At 42.2% G+C, this 25,774-nt stretch overlaps 1 non-coding gene across 1 annotated transcript; it reads right to left on the bottom strand.

Annotated features, from left to right (window-relative positions):
- Positions 1-1,201: 1,201 nt before the first annotated feature.
- On the bottom strand, positions 1,202-1,333 carry LOC141416001 (small nucleolar RNA SNORA51). The gene has a single exon (XR_012440939.1). It is a non-coding gene; the product is annotated as a small nucleolar RNA SNORA51 (small nucleolar RNA).
- Positions 1,334-25,774: the final 24,441 nt, after the last annotated feature.

Here is a 25,774-nt window from a genome sequence, read left to right as displayed (position 1 = left end):
AGCTACACTAGTATTTACAGAAAAATTCATAGATTTTGATGCTTATGTTGGAAAGAAATAAAGTAAAAATCAATAATCTGATCTTGAATATTAACCAACTAGAACATGGTCGAGCATAGTGGTATATGCCTACAATCCCAACTATTTGAGAAGCAGAGGTAGGAGGATTGGGGTGTGAGGCTGGCCTATGTAAAAGCACAAGAGCCTATCTGAAAAACAAACAAAAAGCAAAAATGATTGGGCTTCAATGACTTGGCCATAGCTCAAGTGGTCCTGAATTCAATCTCTAGTACTCCCCCGAAAAAGAGACTAGAAAGATAAGATTAATATGCTAGTTAGAAGAGAGGAAATAAAAACTAAGAATAGAATCAATGAAATAGAAAACTGAGAAAACTAGAAAAAAAATTTAATGTCAAAATTTTGTTCTTTGATCAGGCTAATAAAACACAGATAAAATGCTAACAAGACTAATTAATAAAGATAGAAAACAAATCACCAACATACAAACTGAAGGATTCAATATCACTCCATGTCTGACAGACATGGAAAGGACATTAGAAGAAGATATTATAGACAACTTTAGGCTGATAAATTTGAAAAACTAAGAAAAATGGATAAAACTGACACAAAAAGAGTTACAGAATCAATTGCCCCATATCTATTGTTTGTAATTTGATTCATTATCGAAAGCTTCCCAACTAAGCAAACTCTACATCCAGCAATTTCTATTAAATGTCTAAGAAAGAAATGATACCACATTTATACAAATTTTTTTAGAAAATTGAGCAGATGGGGTACTTTTCAACACTTTTGAAGTCAGCATATCTGATATCTAAAACCAAACAAAACATAGTAAGAAAAGAAAATTACTCCTGACCAAGCATGCAAAATCCTAAACAAAATATTAGCAGTACATAAATTTTTTTTAAATTACCAAGTGAGACTTATTAAAGAATTTCAGGCTTAGTGTAACATTCATGAATTAACCAATTTAACTAAGTCACTACAATCATAAAGAGAGAAAAATTATGTAGTCAACTCAATAGATGAAAAAAAAAAAATCACTTAACCAAGATTTAGCACTCATTCATTGTGGGAAAGAAATGGAAGTGAGATAAAATGAAACTTCCTCAATCTGATTGAAAGAATCCACGAAAAACTTACTTCTGGCTTCATATTTAATGATGCAACTTTGAATGTTGCATGTCTCTCCATTCAAAATTCAGACCAGGCACAGGACCTGAGCTGAGGTGTATATGGGGTAGGTTTACTTTGCCTGCTCTCGCTATTCAGTCAGTGTAAGAACACAGCCTGTAGTAAGCACCAGGAGGCCTGAATGTTTCTCTTATAATTTCAGAAACAAGGCAAATATGTCTATTCCCACCACTTTCATTCTATTAGAGATCCTCAATACTGCAATAAGGCAAGAAAAATAAATGGAAGGCATACAAATTGGAAACAAAGTAGTAAAACTGTAGTAATACAAAGAAGGAATCACTATATGTATAAAAATTCTATGGAATCTTTAAAAAATACTAAGCAAGCTTAGTAAGTTTTCAGGATAGAAGGTCAACTATAAAAATCAGTTGTATTTCTACATACAAGCAACAAAAGATTTTAAGTGAAAAGTAATTTGCAATAACAATTTCAAGAAATCAAATACCTAGGAATAAATCTAATAAATAATGGGAAATACCTCTACATTAAAAACTTCAAACCAGTGCTTAGAACAATTAAGGACCTAAATGCATGAAGACAGACATCAGGTCTATGGATTCATAACAGCAACAGGACTAGATATCCATTCCCCCAAGTTAATTGATAGACAAAAAGATAACACAATAAAAATCCTGATTGACAAGTTAATTCTAAAATGTATAGGAAAGGCAAAAGTCCCAGAATGGCCAAAACAAACAATTTCGCAAGAGAAGAGTAATTGGAAGATTTACAATTTCTAATTTCAAGGTTCACTAAAAAGCTACTGTAATCAAAACAGTTAGGTAATGACATGAAGATAGACAAACAGATCAACAGAACAAAATAGGAAGAAATAGATCCTAGTATCTATCAATTGATTTTTTTTTTACCAAGGTGCCAAATCAACTCAAAGACTAAAGCAAAGTTTTTTCAACATGCGGTACTAAAATAACTAGACACCCAGGTGAAAAAAAATAAGCAAGAGAATCAAATAAACACTTCACAAAAGGAAACATACAAATTGCAATCAACAGGAAAAAAAGCTCACATCATTGATCATCAGAGAAATTCCATTGAATACCAACTAGATGGTTTTAAAATCTAAAGATTGATAATAACAAATGCTGGAAAGGAACTCTCCTTCATTGCTGGCAGGGTCTATACTGGTAGATCCATTTTTGGAAACCATTTTCCAGTTTCTTGAAAAGGTAAATATACATCTACCAAAATAACCTAGTAATTCCATTCCTAGGTATTTAACTAAAATAAATGAAAACACCTATCTACAAAAACAATTGTACAAAAATGTTCATAGCAATGCCACCATAATGTATATGTGTAATATATGTCCCAGCTTTCATTAGATTTTCAAAGTGACCTGTGACCTTTTTTGAAAGTTTTAGAACAAATGTTGTAGTCTTCTGCCTCTCCCCCATGGCAACTTCCCATAACTTCAACTCTTTCCTATATTCCGGCAACTCTTGCACTATGTAATCTTGGACAAATTACCCTCACTGATTGAGGTCTTCATCACTAAAATTAGAGACAATAAACTAATAAAGTCTATCAGACAGGATTGCTGCAAAGACCAGATGATATAACTGTAGAGGGAACCAAACGCAGACCTGCTGTGTACTACACCAGAGGTTGACTAAGTTTTTCCATAGAGTCAGTTTTCCCCCTTGAGCAACACCCCCTTATGCCTTCACCTCCTACCTCTTACCACCTCTGATTCCAAAATCTCTCTTCAGTTCTCACTTCCAGGACTGGTTCTCTGCATGCCTGTGGGGAAATTTCATTTGAATGTTCTCTGGAATGCCACCATGAAAAATGGAAATAATCATTTCTCTTACATCGAATGGCCCACCAAACCTAACTCCCAACCCGTTTGGCATTCCTCAACCATGTCAGCACTCCCATGATCTTTTACTTCTCCCTGCTTCCCTTCCACCATCCACCTCTCAACCAGCTGCTGGATTCTTACACATCCTTCAAGACCCAGATCACTGTCACCACCTCTCAATAGTGTTTTCTAACATCCATCCACTACCAGCAGCAGCCACCTCGGACAACAAATGGCACCCTCTGTCGAACTGTCACAGTGTGGCATACTTTCCCTATGGTATCTTTTATGGCTGTTTGTATCTGCTGCCCCTTGAGATCCTTAAGGGTAATAGTTTTTAAAGTCAAGATTATTACAGAAATTAATCCAACTCATGCAAACTTGATGTGAAGTTAAGTTGTGCAGATCCTCTTTATTTAAAATTTTTGGCATTTTGATCATTGTGGATTTTTGGCATTGATGTTGATCTTGTAAAGATCTGTTGCATTAAAACATTATTTATCTTAAATACTGAGTTTGTTGATGCCCCCCTTAAAACTGTAGCCAGCATCAGGGACTCACTCACCCTGATCCAGAAGCTATGGGATTCAAATCTGGATTTCTTTGATTACAAAGCCATTCTACTTCCAAAGGTCAAAAGGCCCATAGAGTACTCACCCTCTCAAGGAGTCCACAGTCTGCTGACAAATAGTGAAAAGTATGCTGGCAGTTATAACAGAAGTGATATCTGCAACCATGAGTATGACTACAAGGGGCTGTGAATGGAAGAACAAATGGCTAGCCCTGCCTGAACATCTCAAGGAAGAGCCCACACAAGGGGAAAGCTCTAAGCTGGAAGGGTTTCCCTGGTGTGCACTAACCTTCATGCCTTGGAAGGCAACAGCAGCTCCAATAAATATGGATAACTGTCCATCTCTCTACAAACTGTGTCTTAGTTGTCATCTACCTTCCGTACATTCCCAATGGATTCTGAGGTTAAGTCTGAGCCATAAACAGCAGGTGCTCTGTTAGTGGGGTAATGCATGAATGAGAGGACAAATGAATGAGGGGGACCAACCATAACACTGCAGTCTCCCTTCCAGTACTTGGGGAGGGAGCAGCAAGGCTTGAGGGACCAGGGCACCTCACGGGACATTGTGGGCAGGAAACGGGGCATCTAGGCCAGCCTCTCTGGAGAAAGAGAGTGGTGACCATGAAATGAATGTGTGGCTTGAGCAATTGAGCAGCTAGCTCATTTTCCCATCTATTAATTGGGGTGACATTTCCCACATGGTGTGAGCACTAAAAGAATTTAGGAACAAAAATGCTTCCCTAAGGGCTGGTGCCCAGTAGGTGTCCAATAATTATTAGTCCTATTTTTAATAGACTGTATTTTTAGAGCAGTTTTAGGTTCACGGCAATTTTGAGCAAAAGTTATAAAGACTTCCCAAATACCTCTGCCCTCACATGTACATGGCCTGCCCTATGTATCCCCCATGGTGCAACATTTGCTGTAATTGATGAGCCTATGGTTGACACATCAGCACCACCCAAAATCCAGTTTGTACCAGGGTTCACTCTTGATGTGGCACATTCTTTGGATTCTGACAAATGCATAATAACATGTATCCACCATTATGGAATCATGTGTAACAGTGTCGCTACCCTAAAAATCTTCCACGTTCTGCCTATTCATACCTCCCCCTCTCCGACCCCTGGAAACAACTGATCTTTCTACCATCACTGTAATTTTACCTTTTTATGAATTATAGATTCGATCTGCCTTCTCAAAAATAAAATATGATTTCAATCTAATTATCACCGGGAGTTCCTCAGAGCCTAAAAATAATGGTCACATGGAAGAACACAGCAAAATCCACTTGAGCTGCTCCTGAGTGGAGTCTCGGGAGAGAAGGGAGGGAAGACCTGGCTGTTACTAACCACTTCCTTCTGCAAGTGACCAGACCTCTTGACCCTGCTGCTTCATGCAAATAGTGGTAATCATAGCAGTGGTGGGCCCTGACAGCTCTTTGAAAAGCATAAAATTCATTGCAAGTTGACTCATTTGTCTGTTGACTGGGTCAACTCTTTGGAGACTCCTACAGTCAAAGAGCTGTGCATCCAGAGCTCACATAGAGCCACAACAATTCCATGGGGAGGAAACTGAGCTCAGAGAGGTAAGCAACTGTCCAGAGCCAAAGGTGATAAGAGGCAAGTCAAATCTGAATCTCCATGGTGTCTGACTCCAAAGCTTCACTTTATTCTATTACTAGCAAGTAACCCATGGGTTGAACAAGAGAGGTTCTAGGTCTAAATAAAAAGCAGTATATTTTTAAGCCGTGCTCCAGTGACACCTGAGCCTGATACTGGTTGTAGCTGCCATGGGTACCCCAGGTCCAGCAACCCTTTACCTGGCTGGCACTGCTGAGGGCCACAGCCACAACCTTTTCCCAAAAAAAAAAATTGCCTGCAGCAGACTGAATCACCTGGTCTTACTGTACATAAAAAGTTATGCATCCCTCCACGTCCCCCAAGTCTAACAGCCACTCTCAGTCAATGCCTGACCATTCTGCATAAAAAAGGCAGACCTTCCTGCTCCAAGGACGTCCATCACCATACAGTTCTCGTGGGATCAGGCTGAGGCTCGACCTCAGCAGAAACCACCTCTTCGACTGGCTTCATCCTCTGCCTTACCCTGTTTCCCTGGCTTCCTTTCTTCTTAGTGCGCTCCCTCAGTTAGCACCCGCATAGCTCTTGGGAAATCTGACCCAAGACAATTTTCGCAATGAGTGGGAATGCTTTTTTTAATCAAGGAAAGAGGGCCTAACCTTTCAGTAAGAGGAAATGTCTTCAATAAAAGCTACTACATTCCTTCTTTGTGTCAGGCACAGCAGTGTGCCCTGAGAAAGACAACACACACTCACAGGTGTTCCCAGTTTTATGGGGAGGAGGAACTCAGAGAGATGAGAAGAGATGTGGTCAGGACTGCACTTGAGAAAGACAGCCATTGTCCTGGCAGGTAGATCAGTTGGACAGGAAGAGAAATGCTAGAAGCAGGAAAACTGGATGTAAGATAGTGTCACAGTCCAAATGATTCAATTAGAGTTAGGAAGCATATTGGAAAGGAAAGAAACATAAGATGAGAGAAAAATAAGAAACTAAAAGTATGAAGCATTTATTAATCATATTTTCAAACTGTAATATTATCTGTTCCTGAAGACATCCTCTCTTTCCAATGGGTGTTTGCTCCAGGTCTCAGGTGTATAAACAATTCTAAACTCAGTTCACCTGGGAGCCCCTGCATGTCAAGCCTGCGCCCAGCACTGGGCCCTGCCCTTGCACCTTGCAGCAGCCACTGTCTGCTGACTGAGACCATAAAGTAGCTGCCTCAAATTAAAAGCAAGCCAGCAAGTAATCTAACATCAATCCACTGCCCCCAGTTTGTAACGCTGTTTCTCATTTAATGGATTCAGATCCAATGTGTCATTGATGACACACTGGACAAATCAGAGTCCTGATATGCTAGTTCTTATTATGATGGTTGGTGCAGTTTGATAGACCATGGGCTCCTGCATCTGAAAGGCCTGGAATGAGAACGCAGCTCTGTCTCTTGCTGGCTGTTTGCTTGCTTAAGTCAATACTTTAACCTCTTATCTTTGTTTGCGCATCTAAAAATTAAGGACTTTAATTTTAATCTTTACCTTTAAAGTGTTTAAGAGAATTAAATAGGTCAACAGAAATAGAGTACTAGAGTAGAGCCTGGCCAAAGTAGATGCTCAATAAATGGAAGCAAACTTATTGCCATTATTTAAATCCCACATGGGACGGAGCAGAGATCCCATGGTGATACCCACATGGGACCGAGCAGAGATTCTGATCTCCAGCCAGCTCCCTCATTGCACCTGTCTTCAATCACCTGTGTCATCTGAAGAGCGATTGCTGAAAACAGCATGTGCCGTGAGAGCTGGTATGTGGTTTGGGGACAATCACTGGCTCAGGTGGGGCCAGGAGGCATCTGAAAAATGCATAGGAAATATGTCTCTTGGCATGGTCCTCTGAGAAGTGAGGCTGTGATCCCTCCACAGCTTGACTTTCAAAGCAAGGAGTTGACATCTGTCCATGTTCCACATGCCCGGGATAACAGAGAGACATGCCAATGGGTGGAGCCCCAGGTTGGAAGGGCCTGGTGTCTCATTTACACTCAGAGGCCAGGAATCTGAGTGAAGTGGGGACAGTCACTACCCAGTCACTCTACAAAGCCCCCTCCAGGCCTGCTGCAAGGAGACAGAAGCTAAGAGGGCACTATTGCTGCCTGCTTTCCTCAGGATTCTAAGGTCTCAACCTCTCTGCAGCTCTGCTTTAAGTAAACTGGCATCTGAAGTCCCAAGGCCATCAGTCATCCCCCTCAGCCCCTTTTCCAGTCACTCCCCAAAGTCTGGTTGAGGAGGCGTCTCATGTCTCATGAAGCATCCACACTTCCTTGTACCTTACCTGGACCACTGTGACAGCCTTCTGAGGTCTCCCCAAGACTCACAGGGAGAGACCTGCAACCTGTCTCCTATCCCATCTTCAGAGCCTATTATGGCTTGAATCTGAAATGTGCCCCACAGACTCATGCTTTGAAGGCTTAGTCCCCAGCTGTTGGTGAAATTTTGAGAGTGGTGGAAACTTCAGGAGGTAAGGCCTTTCTGGAGGAAACAGGCTGCTGTGCCTTTGAAGTTTATACCTGGTCCTCAGGCCCTTTCTCCCTCTCTGCTTTCTGTCCTCCATGAGGCGAGCAGGCTCTCCACCATGATATTCTGTCTTGCCTCAGACCCAAGCAATGGATCCAGTTGACCTTGGACTAAAACTTCTGAAATGGTGAGCCAAAGTAAATCTTTCCTCCTACTAAACTGCTTCTCTCAGTTATTTGTCACAGGGACAAAAAAGTGTGACTAACACAGAACCTCTTTAAGAGCTTTCTAGGGAGCTCTAAGTACTTGTGTCTTGATGCAGACCATGGTTCAAAGCCATGGACATGTCCATAAGTAAAACTTCATCCACCTGCATGTAGAAGGTCAGACTACTTGTGCACTTTGCCACACGTATGTCATTCCTCACTGAAAAAAGTCCTTGTAAAAATGCCATTTGAGGCTCTATGTGTATACTTGGAAAGAAAAACAAACATTTTATTTTTAAAATGAAAAACCAGAAAAAAATACCCTTGTGCTTGGTGATTTGGAACAGAGGGAGTTACTCTTGAGTGGCAAGGGACAAGGGAAGGCTACTCTGGGGATATGATGAGGACTGACATCATGCTGGCAGTTAAAGTTTTTGAAATCAGTTGAAAAACTCAAGTGTAGAATCTGTACCAAGCCCTGAAAACTGATTGCTGGCTAGGTTCTCTGCTGGCTCCATGGAAGGAGGCCATCTTTCAATATTGGGGCAATGGTGTGCTTTAAGGTATCATTTACTTGGTCCCCCCAGCTCAAGGTAATGGGGAAGCAGGAGCTCATGCCATTCATAGAACGTCTCCAAGCCTTTGTCAATCCCAGACTTTAGTATAGACAGAGCCCATGTGGACACGAGTCAAATACTTCCAAAGTGTGTTATCTGACTCTCAGGACTGCGTTCGCTGCCATGAATGGAACAAACCACAGTATAAAGTAGTGAGTTTCCCTGGGATACTACTGAGGAGATCATAGTCCTAGACATAATCTTTTTCTCCTCAAACAGGTTTATGCTTTATGGCCTCCTGGTGTTGTGTGAGGAAAATTCTGAAGGGTGAGTACCTGACCTGATGTTCCACTATCATTTATTCCAGCAAACTTTTCTTCAATGCCATGGGGCCAGCTAGCTGGAAGCAAACATTCTGACACAGGGTGTGCATCACCAGAAAAACAGTCACATTCAGAGAAAAAGCCCACAGCCCCAGGTGTCTGCTTGTACCTGGGCAGGAACGTCACAATGAATGCAAAGTTGCGTCACGTGGCAGAAAGAGTGTGAGCTGGGAGTATGGGCCTTTTCCTAACCTTGGTTCTGACGCTAAGGCTGTGTGAGCTTAGCCTGCCTCTAACCCTTTCTGGGCATCAGTTTCATCCCCAAAAATAAAGCAATTGAGCTAGATTGCATTCCCCAAACTTCAGTCATGTAGCCCTCTTTTCTGTTTCCCAAATCAACATATACCACATTGTGATTTTTGTCATATCCACATGTCGTCTTGTCGTCTGCACTGTTTTCATGATGTTTTTGGTTAAAGTTGCCTCATTGCCTCACAATTTTTCCTTGAAATTGATTTTGAAAGGAAACTTGACAGAATTACCATGAATGGAAACCACTGTCATGCGCCAGAACAGAAGGCAGCTATGCTATGTAAATACAATGAAAACACAACAATGCTTTTAATTATCGCTGGAAAGTGCTGCCTCCTGAGGCTGCTTGAGGCTCTCTCTCTCTCTCTCTCTCTCTCTCTCTTTCTCTGGAAGGTTAGTAAATAAATGGAAGGGAACTATTAAAGACAACTAGCACCCACCCGAGATTTTCTCCTTGATTCATCAAGAATACTGAAAGAGAACCTCAAAGGGAAAAACTTCTCATTGCACGACCAGTATTAAAGTCCTATCTTTGCCACCTACCTTATCCCAATACTCCTATTGTTTAGGAAACAATTTCTGAAGTCTTCTCCTACATCGACATTCCACCAAGGTCCTACCATAGAAGAATGATAATAATTAATGGAAAATCTAAGTTACAGACTATTCTGAGAGGAAAAGGCAAAAAGAAACATTGTCAGGATGTTTTCCATTAGAAGGTACTTGGGCATACATTAATAAGCAGATTGAAATGGTTTGTGATTTGTGTGGTCATTTAGTTTCAAATAAATGCTTCTAAATGATTTAGCAGCACCTAAGAAATAGTTTATCCTTTTGAGTCATTGAAATACCACTCCCCTGAAATCTTGTTTACACTGTCAGATCGTACACAAAGATAAATTTAACAGGCATTCATGTCATCAAATTAACACAACTTCCAAATTAGTGAAGTTCAGCTGAATGGTGACAGCAGGGAGATTATTCCAAAAGCAAAATGCCAATGGGTGTTTCGTGTGTATTTTTATTATAATGAGTTTGTTAGATTCACACTGCAAAGCCACCTCCAATATGGATCTCTCCAAGTAATTTGCTTCCTTGGGATCATTTAAATATGGTAACACTTGTCCTATTTGGATGGATATTAGAGGGTGGGAGAAGCTCCTCAAGTGCCTCTGAACAATCTAAGAATAATTGGCATGTCCAAGCCTCTGGACCACGGAAGAACACTTAACAGCTTTAGATTTTTCTTTCCTAAGGTTTCACCTTTTTGCTTTTGCTAATTCTTTATGTATGTTGGTCAAATTCATTTCTCTTTGTGGAATTAATTTCCCACATTTGAAAAGGGGAAGGCAGGGGCACAGTAGTTCATACCTGTGATCCTAGAACTAAGGGGGCTAAGAAGGAGGATCTTAAGTTCCAGGCCAACCTGGGCTATGTAGTGAGACGCTGCCTTAAAAAAAAAAAATGGGAGTGATGGGTGTGGAAGGGGAAGGATTGATGGACTACAGTAAAAGTCCTAAACGTTTTACATAAAGAGCCAAATAGTAAAGATCTGCAGCTTCCTAGTACATTTGGTCTCCATCACAACTCTGTCATTGTAGCAAGTCAGCAGCCAGGCACTAGGTAAGTGAGTGAGTATAGCTGTATCCCAATAATACTTTATTTACAAAATCAGGTCCTGGGCCACATTTGGTCCACACACCCATAGTCTGCCTCTCCTGCCTAGAAGATCTCTAACTTCCAGCCCTGACATTGTCTTTGTGTTGAAGTAAAGAGACTCAGCCAAAGTCTGTCATTTGAAGAGCTGAGAGTGAAACCCAGGTCTCTGAAGTTCACATTTAGGGGTCATACCTCCACTGGAGACTATCAAATCAACCAAGAAACCTGTAGCCACAAGGCATAGCATCACGTGCCTCCAAAGACAAGTGCAAGAATTTCTGTTACTATTCCAGGCACAGGTACCTTAAAATTTCTTTGGTGGTAAATCACAAGATTCCATGATTAAGGTGGTCTGAAGCTTTTCCCTCATTGTCAAGGAATGTCTCATCAGAGCAAAGAGAGATTCAAGTAGATGGGGAGCAGGAAGACTTGGACATTGATCAAAGTCCCACACAAAGCACTTTCATGTGTGTTATGTGACTTAATCTTCACAACATCTCTTGGGTGAGACTCACTTTCATGGCTAAGGAAATGGGCTCTGAGTAACTCTAGTCACTTAGTGACAACAGAGGTGGGAAATAATGGTCTATGGCACAGCTACATTGCATTCATTCATTCATCTGTTCAAATATCTAGGCAAATATTGGCCAGGCATTTGACAAGGCAGGAGGTAAACAATTAAATAAGCCACATCGTTCCTGCCGCATGAAGCTCACAGTCCAGTGGGGTAAGAGAAAATAGAAACAAGTCGTAGTGAACAGTGGTAGGTGTTAAGACACAAGACGATCCTGAATTTGAGGCCAGCCTGAGCAATATATCAATACCCTGTCTCACAAAAAAAAAAAGGATAATGAGAAGAACCCCTACTCTATATCTGAGCTATAATAAGTGATTATTTTCATTATCCTCTTAGCCCTGTTTTAAAGGTAGAGAATACATAATTTCCTTATGCAAAGTTACCTTAAGATAAAGAATGAGGCAAGGAATAGAACTGAGGACTGGTTGGTTCCATAGGCCACAATTTACCTGGCTTCTCACCACCACTCCACTGAAACATCAGAGGCCCAGTTCTACCCTGCAAGGAAAACCTCACACCCCACACTTGTTTCTCAAGAGCCAAGATCTCTGGCAGAGGAAACACAGTTCTGCTTAAGGTGAATATGGCATCCATCTAGGCTTCCTGTCTCAGAAGAATCCAGGTTGTGTCATCCATCATAATCCCCATCTAGCCACCATAGTCTTCACCTGTCTCTATGACCATCACATCTCCACCCATACATCACATCTCCATCTGTCCATCAGTCCCCACCCATCTGTCACAGTCCCCATCCATCACAGTCTCCATACCCATAATGCTCCACTCATCCATCACATCTCCATCTGTCCATCAGTCTCCATCCATCCATCACAGTTTGCATTCATTCATCAGTCTTCATCCATTCATCTTCACCATCAGTCCACCACAGTCTCTGTCCATTCATCATTGTCTCCATCCATCCATCTCAGTCTTCATCCTTCTATCAGTCTCCATCCATCTATCACAATCCCATCCATCCATCAGTCTCCATCTGTTCTTCAGTCTCCATCATCCATAGAGTCTCCATCAGTCCATCTCAGTCTATGTCCATCATGGTTTTCATCATAGGTCTCCACTCAGCCCAGGAGGGACAAAAAAAAAAAACACCTTCCTGACCAATGTTTCCTGGTTATTCTCCCCATTCTACAAAAATGAACCCTAAGGCTCAGAGAACTGAAATGACCCGCTTGGAGGTCACACAGTGATACGTGATGGAAGTAGAATGTGAACTCAGCCTGATGAAAATCTCTATCTTTTGACATTTTGTCAGGCCACTTCTCCATAAAGATAGAAAACACCGGTATAACACAAGACAACTTAAGGACTTAACATTGTAATTAATAGGATAAGATAGGGTAGGCTAAGCTAGGATACAACAGAACAGGACCAAAAACATTTCTCCTCATATAGCACAATGCTAACACTTGGCATCTAATGAATCATGAGGACTTTTTCCCTTCTTTTCCCTGTGTAATCTTTCATTCCATCCACCTATTCCATAAAGGTGGCCTTGTGGACCTCCCTAGGGAGGTATCTTTAGAATCCCAAAAGAAATTCCATTAAGAACCACCACTTATTACCTACTGTGAGCCAAGCACTACTATGTATTTTCCCAACATTGTCTCATTTAATCTTTAAAAGACCTACCAGGCAGGAAACATTAGCCCCATTGTAGATGGAGAACCAAGGCCCCAAGAGGTCAGGTTCCCAGGTCACAGAACAAAGGCCAAAGCAGAGATGTGGCCCTGTATCTAATTCTAACACTTTTATTCTTTGTACCGTATCACACTACCTCTCAAGAAATGAATGGAGTTCACTTGGAGTGACCCGATCAAAAGGGAGGTGACCCCTCTCCCAAGTGCCCCATCAGAGCACATCTGATGACCACATGACTCAAAATGTGGTGCCAGCCAGCAGCAGCTACACAGGAGGTAGGGATGGGAGTATCAAAAGTCACCTTCTCGAGCCTCACTTAGTTCCAGGACAGGAGTGGTCTGCAAGTTCTCCAGGCGATCTGATGCCCACCCAACTTTATAAACCTCTGCTACTACACAGAATCTCTTTGCAGTTCATGGCAAGTTAGTGCTACCAGCCAATCACAGGCTGGGGAAATTAAACATAGAAGAGGAAAGCATCTTTCTCCAAGGAGGAGTAGGGAAACTGAACCCAGAATGCTCCACCCCAGGTTCCATTCCACAATCAGGAATATATCACCTTTTGCAGTGAGGACTTAAGAGGCTGAAGCTGACACAGGCCAGCAGGGGTGTCCTATGGCGAAGGTGCTCACACTTACAGCCCCCTCAGCTCACTATGGGATTTCTGCATTGAGGATGTTGAGTGAATCAAAACCCCCAACAAACCAGGGCTTGCTTTTCTCTGAGTTTCATTTGTGTGCGTTCTTACAGCAGACACTGAAAACAAAAGAATGCTTCTCGGTTTCTATCCTGGCAGTCCGTTTGCCTTTGAGTTTATCGATTGCTTTGGGGCTACAAATATGGATTACAGATGCTTGAAGGCCACTTATTAACTTTGAGAAGGGAAAATGTTATGAAATGAAGTTGTTATTAAAATCCAATTCTGCTTAGCATGCATAAGGCCCTGGGTTCAATCTCCAGCAACACCAAAAAAAAAATAAAGCCCAGTTCTACTGTTAGTGTCTTGCCTTGTTCTGCTTAAAGCAATGTTAAATGTGTGGACAAAAAAAATCTCTGGTTTTACTTTATTTTGGAAATGTTCTAATGTTGCATGGCCCATTCTGTTCAGGCTTTGTTTTCATATTCATATTCAATTTTGCATGCTTGTTCATTACACAGCAGAAGTGATATTTAAGTCTCGCTTTTCTCCTGGTTAAAATCTCAGCCCAAGTGAATTCATGCATTACCTTCCTGAGGCTTATTTTAAACCTCTGGTCAACAGATTCATGAGTTGGCATACCACTTAAGGATGCCATAGTGAGCCAGGAAGTACTTATTGAGCTCCTTCTGTGTACCAGATGCAGTTAGGCCCCTAGAAACTTAGCAACAAACAAGATGAAGTCTCTGCTTTCAAAACTGCAGCTGTGACAACTCCAGGCGATGCCATCTGTGCCCTGTCTGTATGATTGACATCACTGAGCTGACCTCACATTGCCATATTACCATACTCTTCTCTAAGGCACTGTACCTATTTTCAGTTACCAGAGACAGAAATGTGCCATTTGCACTTGAAACTCATCAGCGTAGGTGTCAACATTTTTTTTTCAAGCGTTTGCCATTTGAGTTAGTTTATAATCACCTAAAGACAGCTAGAGGCTTGAACTTACATGCTCCCTGGGATTCTAATTTTTCTTTCACATGTCTTCTTTAGGGTCTAAGATGACACTGATATGGACTGACTGTGTGTGTCCTCCCAAAATTAATGTGCTGAAATCCTAATCCCCACTCTTGTGATGGTATTAGGAGGCGGGGCCTTTGGAGGTTAAGTAGGTTACAAGGGTAGAACTCCCTTGGGTAGGAGTAGTGGCCTCTCCCATTAAAAAACTACAAAATCTCTCCCTCTCTCTCTCTCTCTCTCCCACCTCCCTCTCTCCCTCTCTCCCTCCCTCTCTCCCTCTCTCCCTCCCTCTCTCCTCCCTACCATGTAGGGGTACTACAAGAAGGACATCTGCAACCAGAAAGCAGGCCCTCGCCAGACCTTGAATCTACCAGCACCTTGACCTTAAACTTTCCAGCCTTCAGAACTGTGGGAAATATATACTTACTGCTAAGCCACCCAGTCCATGGTGCTCTGGGACAGCAGCCCAAACTAGGACAGACACCATTTGATGACAAATGTTGGGGTTAAGCCAGGACCCAGATGTATGTGAACAGTCTTCCTAGGGCTAAAGACAGAAGAAGACTTTTCTACTGGGTGTCAGGTCTTTCTGTGAAATAAGCCCCTTTTCTTGGGCAGGAAAAGGAAGCCCCCCTCCCACAATCCTCACCATCTCCCTCTCCTTGACTCGGAGAAGCTGCATACTGCCCCTCCTAGCTTACTATCCTCTCCATCCTGGTCCCCTTCACAGCCCTCCCCTCCCTCAGCAACCCCCACTCCTCCTCTTTGATCAGGCTTTTCCTGCCCCTGTCTGGAAGACAACACTGGATGCTCCCCACACCTTCCTCCTCACTAGAGCCCACCTTGACTGGGCCCTGTGCTGGAGGGATAATGAACTTGCTTTGAACTGGGCTCTTTCCTGTCAGACTATGAAGGCCAGGACCTGTCCTCTGCCTGGCTCAGGATAGGGGCCCAACAGATGTGTGCAGTGCTCAGTGAGGCAGAAGGTAGGAAAGATGGTAAATATGGTGACGGAGTAATAACAGAAGTAAGTCACGGTCACCAGCTTGGTGTAATCCTTGGTGTGGCCTGAAGAGTCCCCAGGGAACTCAAGATTCCTGGTTTCTCTTCCCTGAGAAGCTTGGGGACAGCAGCAGGTCTTGTGTATTTTTCCCCCACTACCTGTCACTCTTACAGTCAGATGGCCTTTACCGGTGCTCTACCGCTGCTCATGCCGTTCTTCATGTTCTCAACGGCTCATGGTCTACTTTTAACCCTACCTGAGCTCCTATTTCAAGACAGACAAGCATCTTTCACAAGGCACTTGTTCTTCAAAACGAAAGACATAAAAATAGTCCCCTATTTTATGAGCATCTTACAGTAACACTATCTTCTCGGTCCTCAAAAACACCCCTGAGCAGTTGGGCATTTTACAGGTAGGGAAGTGAGCCTCAGAGAGGTTAAGTTACCTGTCTGAAGTCACACAGCCAGTAAATGGCAGGCAGGATTATTTAAAAACTGGCAGGCTCTACTCCAAGTCATTGGCTCCTTCCTGTGTATTCCTGTTGCTGTCAACACTGAATGACCAGCCCATGTCAGGAAACTGGATGTTCCTCCCGGCTGGATGGCTGATTTCCATGGAACACTGGTGACCACTGCCTCTCATGGCTGCTGTCCTGCTCCTACCATATGCAAGTAGGTGCTAACACCATCCCAGGGCCCAGGGGTGTCATGGAGAATCACAGACCCCAAAGGCAGCAGGAGTTCTGGAGTCCTCCATGTGTCCTCGTGTTGCTCATCAGAACAGCTTGTTCCAAGGCTTAACATCTCCTTTGAGAAAGCCCCAAAGTAACCCCCAGGGCTACATTGCCACAACGCTTATAATCACAGTGACACTCAGTTTACCACACCTCAGTCTCTTTTTCATGGGAATTCATACAACCCTGGTGAGGTGAAGACCCGCACTTGTGAGCTGCTCATCCCGATTTGAGAATGGGAACTGTCCATGCTGGGATGGTGTCAGAAAATGCCCGGCCCAGTCCCCTTGCTTTCCCCTCTAAGAAACTGCAACCCAAGGCCCTCGCCCCACTCTGATCCTCAACCTCTTCACCTGAGGACAGATTGGGTTTACTCCTTCTTGAAAGTTCTTCCTAATCTAGCCATCAATGAGGCTAAGAGGTCCTACAGATGCACAAACCTGGCTCTTTGAACAGAAAGTCCCTGAGCCAGAGCTCAGGGAGTGTTTCAGAAACAATAAACAACGATGGAGCCAAGAAAGCTTCATCTAAGACAGGAAGGAGAAGGAGTCACAGCATATTTGGGGCCACAGCTGACCCTCCTCGGTTGCATTAAAGATAATGGATCAAGGCCAGTTTCACTTTTCTTCTTACAAATACTACAAACCTTCCGACGGAGACACAGGCTGTCCGTCGAGAGTGTCAAGTGTACCCAGTGAAGGCAAAGCTTAAGCTACCCAATATAACAGGGCTGGATGGTGCTCCCAAAAGGCGATCCACCAAAACAAACAAACAAAAAGGTGTGGACTTTTCAGTAGCCAGCTGCCCTGTCTTAGTTTTAATGACAATGTTTTTAATAGAAAAGGAATGCAGGAGAAGGCCCCTCACTGACTCTCAAGTAATAAATTAAACGTTAAGTTACAAAGATTGAACTGCAAGACTGGCTTGGAATATGGGAGCGGGGGATGAACACAACCAACAGTGGAGCTCGCACGCCTCCTAGTGGCAGAGCTGTGTTACTGCGAGAGGCTTCCTCTTCTCCCACTGGGAGTCCTCAGCTCTACCTTCATCAGTCCACATCAGCTGAGAGCCTTCCATGTGCCAGGCTCTGGGCTATGTGCCATCGCATAGTCTCATTAATGCTCCCCTTAGGTGCCTCTCATTAGACCCATTTTATAGATGATGAAAGAGAAGCACAAAAGGTTTAAATCATTTGTTCAGAGTTACCAAGCTGGAGAGGACTCCAACCAAGATCTGGGGAATTCCCAGTGCTGAGTACAAAGTGTGGAGGACACAGAGAGGAGTCTGCTGTTTGATCCTGCCGCCGCCACCTATTTTACTTGGGCTGGCTGGCTTGTATTAAACAATCAGAACTCAGTGCACAAGTGCTGTGACCCAGAGGTAGGAACTGCACCCAGCATCCCTGACCAGTGCCCCAGGGAGCAGGAGCCAGCGCACGGACCACTCCATCCATCGTTATGAAGACGGCTGGGAGAGCTGCCTCCCGGCAGCCCCACATCTAAATGAGAACTGAGACCCTGGGTCAGAGAGCTGTAAAAGCAGACATCATTAACCAGCCTCAACCTTCAAACGTTCCAAGTCAAGGCAGAGTTGAAAAAAGAGTTAACAAGGCTCCCAATTTGTCTTTCACAGGGTTTGATGCATCAGGTCAAGGAAAATATGGAGTCCTGTGGGAACTCAGCACAGAGAAAGCCAGGCTGTTATTTTGGCTTGTTGATAGGAGTGACAGATTAAGAAATGATAGTGACAAAAGAAGCTATGAGCATGTGTTTTTGCAAGGAACCAGGGTGCCATTTTCTCTTTGGCACTGGTAGCAAGCCAACCACAACAGTAGAAATCAGTCAAAGACTTCCTCTGGGGGTAGGGAGCAGTTCTCCTACTTACTCATAGTGGGTGAAGTTTTCTTCTTTCTGGGTATGAATAAGTACAATTTTATAGAAATACCATCATATACTGCCTACTATTTTGTAAACTGCCCTTTTTCACCTACACTGTGAATAATTTCTCATATTACTTAACTATTCCCATAGCTCATTTTTTTATAATTGCCTGGATTTTCAATTTGTAGATTTATCTAACATTAATATGCGTAGCCATTCAAACACGAAAAGTGAAATTCGTGTAGCTTCAAATTTTTATCATAAAATGTTTCTACCTGGGAAGCAGAGCTAGGAGGATTGCAGCTCAAGACCAGCACAAAAAGCAAGCAAGACACTATCTCAAAGAACAAGCTGGGTGTGGCAGTGCATGTCAGTAATCCCAGCTATGCAGGAGCAGAGGTAGGAAGATCATGATCCAGGGGCAGGCCCACACAAAAAGCCCTATCAGAAAAATAACTAAAGTAAAAAGGGCAGGAGACATGACAAGTTCAAAACCCCAGTACCACCAAAAATGTTTTCTGGTTTTTTTTAAAAACTCCTTAAAACTAAGCGTTTACTACATTTTCATTTTTTTTATTTAAATCAGTGTGTGACATATTTTCCAAATATTTAACCTGGAGCTTCACATCTTTTATTCATATCATGTAGTGGCCACAGGTATTAACTTTGGTGTTAGGTCTAGGTTCAAATTCTGGTTCTGCAATGCTCCATCTGGGTGGCTTTGGACTGGGTGGTGACTGCACCAGAGCTTCACCCCATCTGTTACAAAGAAGTAACGATGTCAGTGCTTGAAGGGACTATGAGGTAAAAGAATAAAGTGTGGGAGTGTCACACAAGTCAGGCTCATGGATGTCATTAAACAAGTACAGGTTATTTGCCTTTCTTCCCTATACTACCTGTATGCAGGCATCTCAGGTCTGAGGGTAGCTGCATCTTTGAGGTTTCCATTCTGCCTGGCTGTTTTTCTTGCACCCACAGGGCACAGTTTTAATCACTCTGGCTTTATAATTGTTTCACTAAAGCTGGGATGTGACTCTCCTCTTGCCACTCTTCTTATATAATTCCTTAGCTTTTTTTCCTCACACTTACACTTCCAAAGAATTTGAGAGCCATTTTTGTCAAGTTTGAAAAAGCTCAAGAATTTTTATAGAGATTCTGTTTGTTTGTTTGTTTCCTGTGCTGGAGAACAAACTCAGGGCCTTGTGCGTGCTAGGCAAGTGCTCTACCCCTGAGCTGCACCCTCAACCTATGGCCTTTTTTTTTATTATTGTTTTATTATTCATATGTGCATACAAGGCTTCAGTCATTTCTCCCCCCTGGCCCCACCCCCTCCCTTACCACCCACTCCGCCCCCTCCCTCTCCCCCCCACCCCCTCAATACCCAGCAGAAACTATTTTGCCCTTATCTCTAATTTTGTTGAAGAGAGAGTATAAGCAATAATAGGAAGGAACAAGGGTTTTTGCTGGTTGAGATAAGGATAGCTATACAGAGCATTGACTCACATTGATTTTCTGTGCATGTGTGTTACCTTCTAGGTTAATTCTTCTTGATCTAACCTTTTCTCTAGTTCCTGGTCCCCTTTTCCTATTGACCTCAGTTGCTTTTAAGGTACCTGCTTTAGTTTCTCTGCATTGAGGGCAACAAATGCTAGCTAATTTTTTAGGTGTCTTACCTATCCTCACCCCTCCCTTGTGTGCTCTCGCTTTTATCATGTGCTCAAAGTCCAATCCCCTTGTTGTGTTTGCCCTTGCTCTAATGTCCACATATGAGGGAGAACATACGATTTTTGGTCTTTTGGGCCAGGCTAACCTAACCTCACTCAGAAAGATGTTCTCCAATTCCATCCATTTACCAGCGAATGATAACATTTCGTTCTTCATGGCTGCATAAAATTCCATTGTGTATAGATACCACATTTTCTTAATCCATTCATCAGTGGTAGAGCATCTTGGCTGTTTCCATAACTTGGCTATTGTGAATAGTGCCTATGGCCTTTTTTTTAATACAAAATGTTCCCATCAAGGAGTCACTGAATAGCTCTCATTTAATCTGCTCTTTTTTTTTTCATGCCCCTTTGTAACATGTTAGAGTTTTCATCACACATACCTGCATATTTCTCAAGTGTTCTCCTTTTTTTAAAGTTTTTTTCAAAAGAAAAAAATCTGAAAGCTTTTAAAAAATCTTTTTCTATTGCTCTTATGTTTGAGACCCTCTGTGGAGTATCTACTATGGCCATGAATTAAATACACACACACACGCATTCCTTGTTGAACCTCTACTCCAGTGAGAGTACACAAAAAGTAAATAGAATCAACAGGTAGCTAGCACACTATTTCACCAGCTGTAAAGTACTACAGGAAGGAAAGACAGGGTGAAGAAATCAGAAGTGTTGGAGGAGAGCACAATTTTAAATGGTATGATCAGAGAGAGATGCCTTTGAGGAGGATATGAAGAGGGGAGGGAGAACTAGCTGTGCAGGGGAAGAGCTCTAAATAGAAGTCACAGCAGGTGCCAAGGTTCTAAGGATGGAGCATGGCCAGCTTTTTAAGGGATGAAGAAGGAGGCCATCTTAACAGGAGGGCTAGTGGCTGCTGTATGGCACATAAAGCATGAGACTCAGCACCACACCAGAATGAAGAGCTTAGAGAAGGTGGCGCCCACAAAGATGCCCTTGAACTCAAACTTAAGTCAGTACCTTGGTTTCTTGGCTTCTTGATTAAACCAGGGACACTCCTTTCATCCCTCTAATCCAGAACTTCCCAATGCGTGCGCCATTGGTATTTGGCACCTGACAGTTCTTCACTGTGCAAGGGTGTCTCATACCCTGTAAAACAGTCAGAATCTCTGCCTCTTGGTGTTAATTGATGTCAACACCCCCTGTCATTGTGAATGCCAAAGGAACCTCAAGCTTATTCCAAATATCTCCTAGCTGATATCTCCACATGGGGTCATCAGGAACCACTCTCGAGGCACATTTTGCTCTCGGGGCCGTGCATGCTCACTCATGACAGGCACACTAAGTTGCTGATGGAGACAGGAGCCCTGTGCTTGCCATAGCAGTCGTGTGAACAGGAAAAGTGACATCATGATTTTTTAAAATGAAGTTCAAAGTCATGAAGAAACTTGGAAATGGAGGAATCCAGGTATCAGCCCAAGACTTCTAGCTCCTTCTATGCATTTTGATTGTTTAATTCCTGGGAGCAGCAATTAAAGTAGAAGCAATTCTAAGTTTACCCAGCTTATTTCAATCTCAAAAAAACTTTTCACATAAAAAGGCACAGAAAGGGGGAAATGGACTAATCCTATATAGTTCAGCATTAATAACAGCTAGCAATTGTTAAGTGTGTACTATGTGCCAGGAACTTTATACAGCTTTACTCATTTCCTGTTTACACTTCTACAGTAGAGGTGGTCTTATTACCACCATTTAAAAACTAGGGAATGAACTCTTAGAGAAGAGACAGGCTCATGCAGGGACAGAGACAGAGAAGATGAGGTTTCATACCCAAGGCTAATCCCCTCACCATGAGCCTGGCTCACCTCCAGGTAGTAATACATCCCTGTGCCTCTACAGCCACAACTAGTAAGTAGCATAGGAATAACACTTAGGGGGCTCTATATTTTACACCAGGCTTTCATATGAAATTCTAATCCAAAGTTCTTTAAAAGTTTCTTTGCAATAAATCTTCCAATACAATGAAATCCCAGGACAGTGTCTAAGAGTTAAAACCCCTAATTATCATTAAGAAAGTGTCTGGCTGAATTTAAAGTCAGTAGCTGCCTTTTGGGTAACTTCTGGCATCTAAGTTGCTTTAAAAAGCAAATCAAACATAAGGTTTTCATATGTAGGACCATAAAGTTCCTTGGGTGTCAATTGGGCGGTGTGATGAGCACCCTGAGGAGTCATGCTGTGAATTGATACCATAAGTTTGTATTTCCCTGCAAATCCTGGATTCCTGGGTTTCAGAATAAGGGACAAAGTCTTGTCCCATTTCCATCTCTTCTGCCAAACACAAGACACTTGGAAAAAAAATCTACAACCACATTAAATCAAGTATGAATTTACCTTTTTCTACTAAACCATTCAACACATTTAATAGCTGGAATAACTCATAAAATACAGAGTGTGCACGTGGAAGAGCCACAGGAGAAACAGGTTTGGAGTCACTAAGAGCAAAGGGATTTGAAAGACCACTAAGTGCAACCTTAGCTTTGGTGCATGGGAAAATTATTTTTTTAATGATTACACAACTTGTTAGCAACAGAACTGAAATTATTTGATGTTTGTTCATGTTCTTATCATTTAGCCCACCTCCCAACACTTCCCAAAATTTAAGATCATATAAACAAGAAGAATCATCTAATAGAAAGAGAAATAGATGTACCAAAAAAAAAAAGAGCTAACAGGGCTAGTTGAGCTCCTATAACAACATATTAAGTTTTACTTTGTTATTTCTGGCATCCAAAGCCAAAAAAGGGTTGGGGGAGGAATCATAAATTCCTTATTGCCTTATAAAAGACAAGTTACCCTTTGTCAAGTGAGATAAGAATTTTCCTGATACTAATTTCTAGGAAGAATTTACTGCTTACCATTTACATGGAAGACCTTGAAAATCATTCCCAAACATCCTCCACTTTGATTTCACTAAAGGTTCACAGATCTCTTCCCATGGTCACTTAGTGCAGCCCAGGTATGCATGTTAATGCTGATTGGTCTTTACTGCTAAGAGGATGGAGCCTAGAGAACAGAGATAAATGGATGAAAGAAACGTCACTCCCATTTGCACAACAGCAATAGTTGTGGTCCATCGTTAATGATGGACCCAAAAGTGAAGCTACTCTTTTACTAGTTGACAAGATTCATACTATTTGATAACTGTGTTTAACAAAATAATAGAGATTATGGAAGTAACAAAAGATCTTGAAAACTGTCTGACACTGTGGTAGTAACGCACAGGTCTGATTCCCAGGGAATCAAGCATCCCCCTCCTACACCGTCTCCAGGCTTGGTCATGCAACCTGCTTTGACCAAAGGGATTTCCCCTCACTTGTTGCTCTCAGATCACCATGTGCTGAAGCCCAGCCAGCTTTCTAGGGGAAGAGAGATCATGTAGAGAGGAGCTATCCTGGCTGACACCCCCAAGAACAACCAGCTCGTCAACCACCAGACTTGTGAGTAAGATCATCCTAGACTAGCCAGCCCCAGCTGCCTGTAGAACTGCCTACAGTCAACCACCTACTCTTAAACAATGATATGATGGTCATTGTTTTACACCACTAAGCTTTGCTTTTAATACAGTAAAGCTAACTAAAAAAGACACCCCCTGAGAGCAAATTCTGAAGTGAGAACAAGATCTCAAAGTGCATCTGGTCATTTCAGTCTCTAGATTGGAGTATCCAGTGCCCCGGCAACAAGTGGGGGATGTTTGAGCAATTTGGGGAAGAGCTATACAGAATCCAAAATCATTTTCCCATAGGAATCCTGACCAGAATGATGACTGGGTTCCCCTAAAATATATTTAACCAATATAATGATAGGGGTTAAATGACATGCTAAATTATAAAAATGTTTAAGCAACTATTATGAAATTGGTAGTGCACTTGAACAAGCAAATTTAAAATCAGAATGATGGTGCTTGAGCAAATCAAGATGAGTTTTAGATTTTTTTCTCAATTACCTAAGCCAGTGGTTTCTGCAATAAGCAATGTCTGACATGACTCCCAACAATGCCCTCTCCCACTATTCATGCCACCTGATGCCCATCCCCTACTTGGGTGTGAGCTGCACCTAGTGTTTTGTCTCTAATGAACAGACCATTGGCAAAGTGCTGGGAAGTCACTTCCATGATGAGGTTATCAAATGTGGGCTTCTGTCTTGCTGGTGTTCTCTCTCTACTGTCCTCTCAGCTTGCGTGATTTAATGAACCAAGCTGCCATGTTACAAAGGCTCACATGGCAAAGAATGGAGGGTGGCCTTGTAACGGCCTTTAAGAAACTGAGGCCCTTGGTTCAATAGCCTGTGAGGTTACTGATCCCTACCAACAACCATGCAAGTGAGCTGAGCAGCAGATCCTTCCCCAATCAAACTTTGAGATGAGACCTCAGCCCACACTTCGAGTGCACCCTTTCACCTTGAGCCACTCCACCAGCCCTTTTCTGCGAAGGGCTTTTTTGAGATAGGGTCTCATGAACTATTTGTCTAGGATTGGCTTCAAACCAGGATCCTCCCGATCTCTGCCTCCTGAGTGGCTAGGATTACAGGCATGGGCCACCGATGCCCGGCAAGCAAGTGTGGGGGTTTAAACTGCTAACCTGTGAGGTGATTTGTTACATAGAAATAAATTACAGATAACAGTCCCCAAACCTTCATGGACATCAAAATCACATGGAGAATTGTGGGACCTGGTAATAATTTGATTTTAGTGTTTTTAATTTTATAAGTAAAAAAATCCTCATTATTTAAAAACTTTCTAAAGAAAAAAAAAAAAAAACACTTTTTCCCCCAAAAGTAACCACACTATCCATTAGGAGCACATCCCTCCACATGTTTATACAAAGTTAGATATTATTTAATGGTGTATTACCAGTTTTTCATCACTGTGACAAAAACAACTGAAAAACAAAAAACAATTTAAAGGAGGAAAGATTTATTTCAGCTCACAGTTTCAGAGTTTCCAGCTCTTGATCACTTGGCCCCATGGCTTTGGCCCTGAGATGGAGCCAGACATCATAGTGCAGAGCATGAGGAAGAGGTGGAGAAGAAGTCAGGGACAAAACATACCCTTCAAAGTCACACTCCCCAGTGCTCTGCTTCCTCCAGTAGGCCCCAAATCCTCACGGTCCACTCAATGAACTCACCAGTGGATTACCCTATTGATGAAGCTAGTACCCTCCTGATCAATCATCTCTCATTAGTGCTGGGACCACAGCTCCAACACACAAGCCTTTGGGGACATTTCAAATTCAATCCATAACAAATGGTATCATGCTCTACAGATTCTTCAAGTTGCTCTTTTCATATAACTATACGTCTTAGAAACCTCTCCATATTGGCAATCACAGATCTATTAAATTATTTTTAACTGCATTAGAGAATTCTATACAACAAATGAATCATAATTCATTTGCTGATTTCCCTACCAAGAAACATTTAAATTTGCCTCTTATTTTTGTGTAACATAAATAGTGCTTTAGGGAACATTCTTCTCTTTGTCCACATATACAAATAAAGGATAAACACCTTTTTAACTTTTTAATAGATACAGTGTTCTCCAAAAATGCCATACCAATAATCACTTTCACCAAAGTGTGTAATCATGAGTCTCCTCTTGCCTTTACTGATAATGAATTTTATATCTTTGTTATTCTTCCCTAATGGTTGAAAAATGTCATCTTGCTTTCAATCATGTTGCTTTATTGCAACCTAATAACACAAAAAAAAACCATATGGATTTCATTTTCTTGCACACAAGTACATCATGACATAAGCATCATCATGTGCCCTTCTAGGACTCAGGAA

The sequence above is a fragment of the Castor canadensis genome, chromosome 13, assembly GCF_047511655.1.
Source record: "Castor canadensis chromosome 13, mCasCan1.hap1v2, whole genome shotgun sequence".
Lineage (NCBI taxonomy): Eukaryota > Metazoa > Chordata > Mammalia > Rodentia > Castoridae > Castor > Castor canadensis.
Note: the sequence above shows the minus strand (reverse complement) of the source record. Positions and strands in the feature narration are given on the sequence as shown.